The sequence below is a fragment of the Canis lupus genome, chromosome 16 (genome assembly GCF_048164855.1).
Source record: "Canis lupus baileyi chromosome 16, mCanLup2.hap1, whole genome shotgun sequence".
In the NCBI taxonomy this organism is placed as follows: Eukaryota; Metazoa; Chordata; class Mammalia; order Carnivora; family Canidae; genus Canis; species Canis lupus.
This window is the reverse complement of record NC_132853.1, coordinates 44,579,576-44,592,891: the sequence shown is the minus strand read 5'-3', so window position 1 is coordinate 44,592,891 and position 13,316 is coordinate 44,579,576. Positions and strand designations below refer to the sequence as shown.

The window sequence follows — 13,316 nt, the reverse complement described above, 5'->3', positions numbered from 1 at the left end:
TCAGGATTCAAATCAAAGGAACATTTTTCTGCAATCTGCACAAACCTGCTTGGCACGCGTTCTTGTTTATGGAAAATCCAAATGTATATTTGTGTTCTTTTGAAAGGGGTGGGAGCTGGAAGGGAGGTCACACGGGAGATTAAGTCTCTAGCTTCCCACTCAGCGAGCTGAATTCTTAAAGCCCTATCTGATTTCATAAAGTAAGCAGAAGTTGGAGCTCTGTCTAGACTCTGGCTGACATGCAGACAAAAGAAAGGAATCTACTCAGTGGCGGGCCAGTAGCAGATTTGACTTGAAGGATGCCCTGAGGTGGAAGAAGTAGTCAGGCTGTGATGAAGGAAAGGCTTTCCTTCATATCTGCTGCTTATATGTCACTTTATCCGCACCATCTCATTCATTTCTCACAACCCTGGGGAGAGGCAGGGACCACTATGAGAGCTTCACACATGAAACAGGCTCAGAGAGCAATTTTGCCTCATGTTACACAGCTAAGAAGTGGTAGAGTCAGGACCAAAATAAATACGTAATGCATAAAAATGCATTAAAAAATCTTCATTTCAGAAACTATCATACACATAGAAGAGTTGAAAGCTTATTATAATTTACCATCCCAAACCCACCAACCAGGCTTCAAAAATTGTACAATTATGAGTTTTCATAGCCAATCCTGTTCATCTCTACCATCTTACTTGAGTTCCCTCTCCAACTGGGATATTTTGGAACAAATTCCAGTTCTCGTTTTTTAGGGTGTATTTCCCAAAGATGAATATTTATTGAAAATACAATCACAACACCACTTTGCACCTAAGTTAAAATAACAATTCCTTAAGACCATCAGACATCCAGTCAGGTTCTGGATTTCCCTGATTATGGGGCTTAGCGTTTTCACACAGGTATCCATGGAAAGTTTGAGGTGCAAGTGTGTGTGATAAGGTTGGTGGGTATAGTTGGCCCACTCTGGAAAACTTGCCCTGTGACATTTCTTTTAGTCTAGAATTCTTGAAAAGGAAATCTGCTCAAATAGAAGCTATTGCTCCCTGGAATCCTCCACAAGCAAGTGACTGCTACAGTTCTGTTCTGCATTTAACATGCTTTATAGATATAAAAAGTAAAGGAAATGGGGAAAAGGTATACAGTTCAGCTCCTCATCTCAAATTTTGGGTATGGGGACAGAGGAGGGTAGAGGGAGAGACACAGAGGAAAACAGAGAAGGGGTGGCAAATCTTTCCCAGGCAGAAAAAAGGGAGACATTTTTATTCTGATCCATGAAATCATATTATTCCCAATCACTTTGTTCTTGTCAACATGGAGCTAAGAAATGATTATGTAAAGGAATAAAACATGTTCTCTGTTCTCGTTGATTACCCAGGTTTTATTGCCATTTCTAATAAAGGATTTCAGCTAAAGCATTAGATCAGTAGTCTTTGATTTCTAAACTTAGGTAGAAATCCAATTCTGCTCTTTGGTTCTTTTTCCTCACATTCCTGGAATTCATGAGTCTTGTCCTGAACTCTCTGGGAGCAAGGGCCGAGGTCTGGACGGGACTTTTCAATTAATGCAAATCACGGTCTCTGGTTCTCCTCGATGCTAGCATGTGACAGGGCTGGAGGCCTTTATTTTGCTTAGAGCAGTGACCAAGCAAATGAATGCACGCTCTTGAATATTTGACAAATGTGACAAGCGTGTGCGGCTGCAGCTGCAGCTGGCTGTGCTTAGTTTTTTTAATTTTTTTTTTTATTTAGGTGCTTTCTTAACCAACAGTGTGTGATCTGCCCCACTAGGCTGAGATTTGGTCAAGTCGGGTCAGGAATGCAATTGAGAATTTTGCTTTCTGGCGGGGAAACGTTGTCAAGGATGGGACCAGCTATGCTATTTGCAGGACCTGGTGCAAATAAAAATGTGGGGCTCTTTCCTCAAAAGTACTGAAGAATTTCAAGACGATGATAGCACAGCCCTTTAAGCCAGGGGACATGTGGGACTGCACAGATAGCTCGCCCATGAAGCTGACCTTGGGCAGGGAGCACAGAGCATTTGGTCGGAAATAGACAGATTAATCTGTACTTCTGAGACAGAGAAAAGTAAGAGAGAGCCAAGAATCTAGCTCAGCCTGGTGCAGAACTTGTAGGAGACTAGCAAAGAGCCCACAGGCCAGAACCGGGCAAGAAGAGAGTAGTGAGAACCTGTCTCAGGTGTCCTGATGCTATTTTGGTGAAGTTGGTATGCAGGTTCCCTAATCTACCTGGGTTAGAGGAAGGTCGGAGGTTATCTGGTGGCAAATTAAAGCCCAAGTCAAAGGTAAGTACATATGCAAGAGCATTGGAGAGACAAATATTCACAGCCAGACGACAAAAGACCCAAAGCAGATTTTTCATAGCCCGTGAGCTGATCTTGAACTTTCCAGGGGCTTGGGCTTCGTAGAAAAAACATTCGGGCACTTCTTCTATGTTTCTGCATCTGGAAAGGGAGGCCCCTTTCTCCCAAGTGTTGAGTGACATCTTAGAGCTTATTTCTTTCCAGTAAAAGTGGAAAATATCAACTGAGGTTTCAAAGGAAAGGAAATGTAATGTATTTTCTCATCAAATTTGGCATTATCTATTTAGCAGGCGGGTCTTTAATCTTGCGTGCAGTATTTTTCCATTGTACAATTCTCAGCTTGCCTTGAATCTGTCTTACTCTTTTAACTTGTGCTTTCTAAAATACGATGGTGATTTGCACGACTTATCTTCTTTTGTCATTTGTTTCCTCGATACTTTTGATGATCACTTGCCAGGGTTTCTCTAGAGAACCTCACAATTTTGCCTCTGCAAATATTGAATGTAGCACAGATAAAGCTTCTTTGTTGGTGTGAATTCATTAATGACTTTGATAAAAAGAACTTTCCGTGTCCGGCATCCCGGGAGGACTGAAATGATTCGGGGCCTGTTGATATGAACATAAATGAGGAGGTGCAATAATAGGCCTTTGAAAAATCCCATTAAATTTTTAAATGAGAAGGAAAGCCACTCACTCCTGTTTCAGGACTATAGTGAAGTACCTCGCCATCCTCCTCCCTAAGAACTGGAGAATGGAGATGTGAGGTTGAGATCCAAGAGCTGAATCTTTAAATCAGTATATTATTATGTAGATCACAACAGGGAAAGGACAAAGAGAAGGATAAATTCTTTAGCCAAAGGCAGAACTACAGCCTGATGAAATGTACTAGGGAAGCATATGTCAACTGGATATGTGAGCAATGCAAACAGAAAAATCACAGAGGTAAACATTGGCAGTGTCTTTTCAAATGTTATCCAGGGGAGAGAAAGCTTTAGTAGATGGACTTTAAGTACTCTTGACTCACCGGTTGACTCAGCGGTAAGTCCATACCTGTGTCCGAGATGGCTGTGTTGTGTTTTCTTTGACTGAATTGATGAAGCAGCATTCAGACTTATTATTAACTATCCTTGTTATATTCTATTCTTGCCAATCAGCCTGATGCATATGATTCTTGGCTACATTTGTTGATCAGGTTTGAATAAGGATAGTTCATACTATTCATTCACAAGTCGATTGTTCCAAGAGTTTCTGAGACTATTTCCTTTTCTACTGTAAGTTGATAAACTGAAATTCTGGTCTTACGCATGGATGGGTGGCTAGGTGAAGTGAGTCAGCAGCAGGGGAAGGACCTGAACTGGAGGTACTGGCCTCAGATCCGGATACAATCAGAGATGACATGCATGCGCTGAGTGTCTTCTTGACTAGTTTGGGAGTGCTGAGCATTCCAGGAGCAGCCTGGACATTGAGTTTGTCCTCTTCCACTGTTTTTAGTCCTGGTGTCTATGCATTTTATTTCATTCCTGACTCCTAATTTAGATCTTGTCATAACAGGACTCTGAAGGCTACAACCGGAAGAGGGAACACATAGGCTCCAGGCTTTTCATGTTGGTTACAATGAACTCACTGTTCATGTAAATTTGTCTAGAAAGACCATAAACCCATCATGACTTTGAGCTTATTATTTTTTTTTAATACATTTTACCTTTCTCTATGCCTTCTTGATGCTGTCTTTGCTTGTCTCAGGGGGATATCTCCTAGTTGGTCACATGTTCAAATCTGCTTTTGCTTCACAAATTAGATTTTATCACCTGCTCTTTGCTCATGTCTTCCAATCTCAGTTCCATGCACCTGTCTCAGCAGTGACTCTCGATGACTCTGTGCACTGAGTCTAAGGCTCCTGTCCTTGGTACTTCTTCTATGGTCAACCTCTCCCTTGCTATCACTCCAGTCCCTCCAACCTCAGAAAATGTCCTTCAAAGCTGAATGAATCTTCTCAGTCACATTCCCTCTTTACAATGTGGAGTCCAACCAAAGAGTGGCAAGAAGAACTTTGAGAACCCAACAAAACGGAGGAATTTAAGCAAAAACCTGATAAAATGACCCAATCAATCCAGACAAGGCAACTTTCAGTTTCAGGCGACTATGAGGCAGAACTGGGCAAGGTCATTAGGTTGTGCAGGTGGCAGAGGCTTTCAGAAGAAATGGAAGGAGCACAGAGGTGTCATGGCTTCAGGGAGGGAACATGGTGTTATGTGATAATCCTATACTTCAACAGTGACCATGAAAGCCCTGAGGTCCCCAGTGGAAAATCACTGCGCACCAAGTTGTGAATGACCTACGTCTGCAGCAGGGTGTAGATAAGCCACCTGGGGATTGAGCGTGAGTGGCTATAGTCAGGAAGCCTCACCACACACCTGTTTTCCATCCTCAGCATGTGGTGACTCTGTGGTAACATAACTCCCTGCTTTGGAAAATATAGGTTGATTTGCAGCATATTTTCTTGGCATCGGATTAGGGGCTGGGAGTTAATTTCAATTCATGTGAATTCTCTGGGGTTACATGGATAACAGTGAGTCTTTCTAGTCTGAGGAAATTTCATATTTTCTGAAACTGGGAAATGGACCCATGAAAATGTAGGGCTTTGATTTTTCGAAAAGAAAAAAGTCTTAAAAAAAGTTTCATCCACGTTCTATGTTCCACTTCCCCCACCCCTCACTCTGACTCTGCTCCTCATTTATATATTTTACTTTGGCTTTACTTGAGGCTAATCTTGCTATTATTAGCTTTCGGTCAATCAGAATCCCATGGCGATAATAATGTCTTTGTATTTTGTTAAACAACACAAATATTTTTATAAATAACACATATTTAAAGAAAAAAATGTCACCTTTAAGAAGGTAAAACAAGTTGACAAATGTTTCTTTAAGTGAAGCTAATTGCATGGAATATTTTATGACATTTCCATGGAAAATGTTACAGGACATCTCTAGAGGATTTCAGGGGAACTTTTATAGCTATTTCCTGCTCCATCAGCATTTTACAGAATCCTGTGGAAAGCAGGGGTGCTTGCCGCTGCATCTGGTTAGTCATGGGCGTCAGTTTCTGTTGGATAATGGGGGAGCCTAGAGAACAAACATTGGCGAAGACTGTCCCGAGACAATGTCGAGGAATCCTGTGGCCATAAGTAACCGTGGGGGCTCTAGAATGGACATGAAAGAAGTCTGTGACGTGGTAGGGAATGCCTCTCCTTCTTAGTTTCCAGGGACTATAGTTCATTAAAGTGCTATCTACCTTGTTATCATAGTCCTCAAGTGAAAGAGCTGGGTGAAAATTCTCATATATTGTGGAGACTGGCTTTAGTAACCCCCCCCCCTTTTTTTTTAAATTGAAAAATTTTAAATGTCACCAAGGGACCCAAAAATTCAGTACCTACTCTACCAAAGACATACTACGTGTAAGGGATACAGACAAATGTTAGGTGCAAAGCATATGCTCCAGAAACTGATCATCTGTGGTTGATCATGTCGAATATGGCTTTGTTCATGTTTGCCTGCAATATTCTTCATTTAACAAGCAAGGCTCATCATATAGCTACATTCCACCGCCATTTCTGTGAAACAAATATTAACATATAATTACAAAGGCTCTCACATTATCATCTCCTGAAGATTTGAGATAGCATTGTCGTTTATCCAACTGGCTGCACATGATTAGGTCATAACTTGGTAATTATTTTATGTTACCCTATTTGTATGTGATGTAAATTCTTCAAACGGAATCTGTAATGGAGAGTAATTGGTATCAAGGGTGGCCATCTGAACTGCACCGAACACTGAAATATCTGTGCCGTTGGCAGACAAATTGTGCAGTGGAGTCAGGACATCTGATTCAGAGGCCCTCAGATGCTCTTGGTTCTTGGATGTTGCTTTTAGCTTTGACACTAACTAGATCATAGTCTCACTAGAACTCAGGTTATTCTGACTCTTGATGTACAACGTCTTCACTCTCTATCTTCTCTTGAAGGGACGTTATTAATTAATAATACCACTTTTCACTAACTTAGAAAATGTAATTTTATAAACATTTTCCTACCTACAATAGCCCTAAGAAAGAATAGGACAGAAATTATTATCTCAATGTTTACAGAAGAGGAAGAGTGTTGAATGACCTGCTTTTGTTCACAGATCTATTTGTGGAAAGGGTAACAGAACCCAGGGATTCAGATTCTGGAGTCTCAGATATTTTCCATTGACTGGAACATATCGACTCTCTGGAGAAATTTTTGTAAGATATTAATTTCTAAAGTTGAAGATCCACCAATGAGCTCTGTGTCTTGGTCCCCTTAAGTCACTGGACGTCATTCCACATGGCCCATGGCCCTCCCCAGTTGCTCATATGTTGTCCTTGTTCACATGGTGGTGTGTCTCCATGATGCCAAAATAACTAATCAGTTCAAGATCTTCTTTGAAAAAGTAAAACCAGTAGTGTTTAGTGTCATGGAGACAAAACAACTGGTTGATTTGACTTTTATCCATTTTCAATCAGTGGTTTTAAAGCCATGGAGAAATAGCTGGTCTTTTTTCATCTTATGAGGTAGCTTTCCGGCTTTCCTCCCTCCCTCCCTTCTCTTTTTCTCTCTCCACCTCTCTCTCCTCCTCCTTTCCTTTCTCATTTCTTTCTTTCTTTCTTTTTTTTTTTTTTAAACACATTTTACTCTTTTTCCATCCTAGGTAACAAATGGTTATTATAGAAAATTTGGAATACAAAGTGCAGAGAGAAGAAAAAATTAATATGACCATAGTCATACAGCATATACACACATTTGTTCCAACATGTTTAAAACAAGTAATATTCCTTTCTCTTCCCTACAATCAGCTGGCTGAATTTCAGCTGCGTGTTGGAAATTTCCTCTTTGTTTCCAGCTCATTTATTACATACCACCTGATCTTTAACCTTAGAGATGCCTGGTTAATTTTCTACAAGGACGCTATGACATTCCTGGATCTGACATGACTTTGCAATGAATAGTGGTATTAACTTATTTTTACTCACTGATTTTACTAATTTTACTAATTTTTACTCACTGGATATGGGCTGAATTGGGAAAATTGAATCTCAGATTTTGAGATCCCAGTCACGTGTGGGAGTAGCTGAATGATTTTGTTATGCGATGTCATCTCATGCCATTTATTTGCTCATTCAAAATGTATTAACTACCTCCTGTGTTCCAGACCCTGTTCCAGATAACGAGGATGTGGTTATTAAAAAGTCCTCTCTTCATGGCACCCATCAAACACTAAGGGATATATGTATCAAGTAAATCATTACCTGGCAGGACAGGTAAGAAGGAGAAATGCATATACTGGGCTAAAAGCCGGAAATAAAGGCTGTCATTATGTAGGAGTTTATGCCTAAAACCCATGATCTGCACATCTCATAGGCTCAACTGCAGAAAGCTCTTCAGCTGTCTGGGTGCCACTGGGCTATGAACTTAGAGACCATACTCCTGCTGATATGATATAGGAAAGAGGGTAAGAAAGGATTAACTTAAGGAGTTATCTAATCTAGAAAGAAGAGGCATCCGTTTACACACACACACACACACACACCTGCAGGGATCATGGACTTAGTGGGGAGTAATAGATGCCAATAATCATTTAGCCCCCACTCTCTCATCTTTTATCTTGGAATTTGAGAAATATGGGTTGCAGGTGTCACTCTGTAGTCACCATTTTATTGACCTCAGCAACCTTCACCTAAAATCGGCACGGATTTCTTTAAAGCTAGAGGTTCCTATGACTGATTTCTTGATAATTCTGGAGGCCGACCTTTGGTAGAGAGCAGCTCTGTGGCAAGATCCTTGAAGGGAGTAGGAGAATTTGTAGCAATTCCAGGTGGTCCCAACTGGAACAGATGCCTAGAGACAGAGTCATACAGCTTAGCATCGAGAAATTAAAGAGTCTATGTTTCAGGAGGTCCTAAATGGAAAGAGTTCTAAATTTGGAGTCAGTTGATTCCTCTTAGTAAATGTGTGACCCTAGGAAAATTATGCTTAATTTCTTTGAGTTTCAGTCTCCTCCTCTGTAAAATAGGGCAAAACCACATATCCTCACAGATCCCTCATAAAGATTACATGCCATAATATGGGCAGAAATACAGTGCCCAACAAGTAGCAGGAGTCAGTGGGCCATTCTCTCCTCCTTCTTCCCTCACATCCTCCTGGACATGGCTGGTCACATTTGCCCCTTACAGTCCAATTGCTCACAACCTCCAGTAGATGTTTGGCTGCCACCCAGTGATGACTTGCTTTGAAATGCTGCTTTTGATGAAAGTGGACTGTTTGAGAATTAATTCTTATCCTGGCACCTTTGTGGTTGGGAAGTTCTGCTGGACCACTGGCAGCATCATCCCGTGGATTGGCAGTTTGAGTCATTCCAAACTTTCAACTAGATTCACTTGAGGAAGTGACCCTTTGGGAAATGCAAGAGCATCCACTACTATCCATTTCAGAGCCTCACTGTAGCTCTCTGGGGCCATGGATCTCCGAGCTCCTTGGAATGTACTTTTTTCCTGGTGAGAAGGTTGGCAGCAGTCAGCTGACTCTTTGGTTAACTATTTCAGAAAAGCTCACGTGGGCCCATGACTGAAACAGGGAAGATAGATTAAAAATCTTTTTTTTTTTTTTAAAGAGAAAAGAGAAGGAGTAGAAGAAGAGGAATATAAATAGAGAGAAAGGGGAAGGAATATGAAGGAAAAAAGAAAGGCAAACAGGGAAGAGCATAGATGTCAGGTTTTTCCAAGGGTCTCAATAGAACCAGGACACCATTAACAGGGGGTATCTCCAAACAATAGACTTTCAGAAGTCCAGAATATTATTTATATATAAATATTATAAATATAAGTATTTATAACACTATAATTATAGTATTTTATAATATAATACTATACTGTACTATAATAGTATACTACACTATAATGATATTATAGTATTATATTAATTATAATTTATATTATAAATATATATTATAAATTAAAAAAAATATATATATTTAAAGATGTCTTTAGTTATTTGAGATGGAGAGAGCATGAGAGTGGGGAGAGGAAGAGAATCTTCAATCAAATTCCTCACTGAGCATGAAGCTCCATGAGGGGCTTGATCCCATGACCCTGAGATCATGATCTGGGCTGAAACCAAGAGTTAGATGCTTGATCAACTGAGCCACCCAGCACCCCAGGAATCTGCATTTTTAAAGAAATATCCCAAATGATTCTGATCTAATGCTAAAGTCACTATTTTAGGAATATAATAAGATGATATTTCAACCTTGTATTTCAATTACACTTTCATTAAAAAATAGTTAAACCTGTAAAAAACAGACAGTAAGATAGTGGTTATCAGAGGATGTTCGGAGTAGGGTGGGGAAAGAGCGATGGTGTTGAGGGTGCAAACTTGTAATAAATAGTAAAAAAAACTGTAGAGATTAAATTCTTATTATAATGAATAAAGACAATAGTATTGTACTATAAAATATGTAATTATGGAATGTGATAGTGTTATGAATGTGATGACCATCAGCCATCATATTACATTATGTAAATGCATCAAAGTAATGTATTATATATTTTAAACTTTAAAAAAAGATTTTATTTATTTATTTGATAGAGAGAGAGAGAGAGAGAGCAATGAAGGAGAGGGAGAATCAGGCTCCCCACTGAGCAGGGAGCCTGATATGGGGCTTGATTCCAGGACCCTGGGATCATGACCTGAACCAAAGGCAGATTCTTAACTGACTGAGCCACCCAGGCTCCTCTATACTTTAATCTTATATTATGTTACACATAAAATTTATTCTGTGAAATACATTAAGTTATAGGGGAAAATATTTCATCTTGTCTCAAACAGAGCCACTGTTTCTATGTTATGTCCATTTTTATGTTATATCCATTCTTTAAGGGAAAAATCCAGAAGGCTGGGACTCAGTTGAATGTTGTAGATACATAGATATCTGAGAAGCTCGAGATCACAGGCATGGGTGTATGACATCACTGTCTGTATGTAAATTTTGGGCAATGGGATCCTAGATGGCGACCTTGAAATTTGAGATGCTCTCTCTTCCCAGACTGTAAGACACTGATCCTTCTGGTGCCACAGGCAGACAGAGTAAGGATGCTAGTATAGCCAGGGCAGTTGGGCACACTAAGCCACCAGAACACAGGGGTTGAGGACAGTGGTGACTACGGCGTATCTCATTATATGGATTTGTACCTGGCTCACCCCCCATCTCTTACTCCAGAGCCTGCCTTGATGGTACCATTAGAATAGTTGAATCAGACATAGTGCATTTGCAGAGACTTTTTAAGCTGTAATTTGTCAAAGGTTTCCCACCTGTTTCCTGTTTCTGTAAGCCAGAGCAACCTCAAGCAGCTGCATTTGTGTGTATTTGACACCAAATGCCAATGCCCTTTGGATTAATGGCACACTCCAATGTGACTATTTCTTTCCATTGGCTGCATTACACTAGATGTGCACAAAAGACAGAACTGCAGCCAACCCACAGCTGCTTATAGGGCGTGTACTGTCATTTTGGTCAAATTCCTGGACTGTCATCCACCATCTATCACAAGTGTCTTTCTTCAAAGGGAGAATAGGAAAATAAACTTTGACTTTTGCAAGCAAAAAGAGCAAGGAATTGGTTCAATGATATGAATTTTATTAATTATGCAACTTTTTTGGAGAAGAGGTAGAAGTCTGCTCTGTGTTTGGAAACACCAAGGAATTTAACAATTTACTTCCTGGTTTAAGCAAGACACACCCATATGCTAATGTATAGCTTCTCGGTCTGTTCAGGCAGGAGTAGCTTAAAAGCATTTTGATCCCAATGATTTCAGTTCTGCCTCCCCATTGGTTACATCTCCAAAATGTCTCCCTCATTTCTGGTGATTGCCAAATCAACAGGCCTTTAGAGAAAGAGAACTTTTCTCCCTTTATTTTATAAATGTAGCCTTGTTCCAAGAAAGTATTTTAGGCAGCTAGCCAAAATACATACAAAAGAAAAAAAATAGTGATACAGGGATTTGGGGATGATTTTTTTTTCATGTATATGCCTAGGAAAATGAGGTTTGGGGTAAATGTTACAAAGTTATTCTAAATAAAGTTGAACTGACTGTGCTGGGAATATTTTGCCCTTTGGTAATTTTTTTTTACATAAGGGAAGTTTGGGTGCTTATTTATTTGTTTATGTGAGCGTAGTTGGCACACAATATTACATTAGTTTTAGGTGTACGACAGAGTGATTCAATAAATTTATATATTATGCTGTGTTCACAAGTGTAGTTGACATCTATCCTGATATATCACTATTATGCTATCATTGACTATATTCCTTACGCTGTGCCTTTTTGGGAAAAGATTTATTTATTTATTTTGGAGAAAGGGCAAGAAGAGGAAGGGGGACAAGCAGACTCTCACTGAGAGTAGAACCCTATGTGGGGCTCTGTCTCAGGACCCTGAGATCACAACCTGAGCTGAAAATAAGAGTTGGATGCTCAACCGACTGTGCCACCCAGGCACCCCCTTATGCTGTCCCTTTTATTCCCATGACTTATTTATTTTATAACTGGAAGCCAGTATCTCCCACTCTTCTTCACCCACTCTACCGATCCCTTGCTCCCCTTCCCTCTAGTAGCCAGATTTTTTGTTCTCTGTCTTTGTAGGTCTCATTCTGCTTTTTGATTGTTATTCATGTGTGTGTGTGTGTGTGTGTGTGTGTGTGTGTGTGTTTTGGTATTGTTTTTAGAGTCCACCTCTGAGTGGAATCATATAGTATTTGTCTTTCTCAGTCTGACTTATTTCACTTAGCATAATGCCCTCTAGGTCTATTCTGGGCACTAATTTAATTTCTGGTGCCTGTGAGGTCCACTATAATATATAAATGCCAGAAATGTTGGATTTCAGTTGCAAGATTAGATAATGTAGATATTGTTTATATAGTTTAATTTACTTATTTAGTTGCAAAGCTTAGATGATATGCATATTATTATTATTTATACTATTTCTTCCATCCGTATAGAAGAATTTGGGAGTCTCAGAACAATAATAACCTGACCTTCAACTTAATTTCAAAAGAAAGAAAAGAGAAAACGGGAAAGGACAGATATAATGTGCTTAGACACTGGTCATGGCCTCTTGGCCATACTCCTATTTATTTATTTGTATTTTTTAAAAGATTTTATTTATTTATTCATGAGAGACACAGAGAGAGGGAGAGAGAGAGAGAGGCAGAGACACAGCAGAGGCTCCATGCAGGGAGCCCGAGTGGGACTCGATCTCGGGACTCCGGGATTACACCCTGAGCCGAAGGCAGGTGCTAAACCACTGAGCCACCCAGGGATCCCCCTATTTATTTGTATTTTTAAAAGATTTTATTTATTTGAGAAAGAGAGAGCACAAGCAGGTGGGGAGGTGCAGAGAGAGAAGCAGATTCCCCACTGAGAAGGGAGCCTGAGGCAGGGCTTGAACCTAGGACCATGAGACTGTGACCTAAGCCAAAGGTAGATGCTTAACCAACCAAGCCACCCAGGGACTCTGGCCATATTCCCTTTTTAAAAAGTCTGCTTCCAACTATAGTCCTGGTGATTGGTGAGGATGTAGACCTATTAGTAGCAGATACCCGTCTTCCACAGTGAGTGGATTTGATCCTCGCTGGCTAGTCCGATGCTCCTAGGAACTAGGAATCAAGACCCAGAGACCAGTTAGGGGCAATATTGGAGCTTCTCGTAGACAACCTAATAATAGAGCTGTTACAGGCACATCACTTTTAGGTTTGCATCAAAGTTAAATCCTTGTAGAAAAGGCTGGTCTAGAGAGGAGAACAGATGTATATATCAGTTATGTATTTCCTTCTAACACATTGTCATAAACTTAGTGGCTTAAAACAATGCACCTTTATTATCTCACATTTTCTGATATGGGCATAGTTTAACTGAGTTCTTTGACTCAGGGT

The 13,316-nt window shown here is 40.0% G+C and overlaps 1 long non-coding RNA gene across 5 annotated transcripts in view; it reads left to right on the top strand.

The window, feature by feature from the left end:
• The first annotated feature begins 2,077 nt into the window (after positions 1 to 2,077).
• Positions 2,078 to 13,316, top strand: part of LOC140606911 (uncharacterized) — a 149,955-nt gene continuing 138,716 nt past the window's right edge. For all 5 annotated transcript variants that reach the window (XR_012009122.1, XR_012009121.1, XR_012009125.1 and 2 more), the window contains exon 1: positions 2,078 to 2,295. This is a non-coding gene — a long non-coding RNA (uncharacterized lncRNA). The remainder of the gene's footprint in view (positions 2,296 to 13,316) is intronic.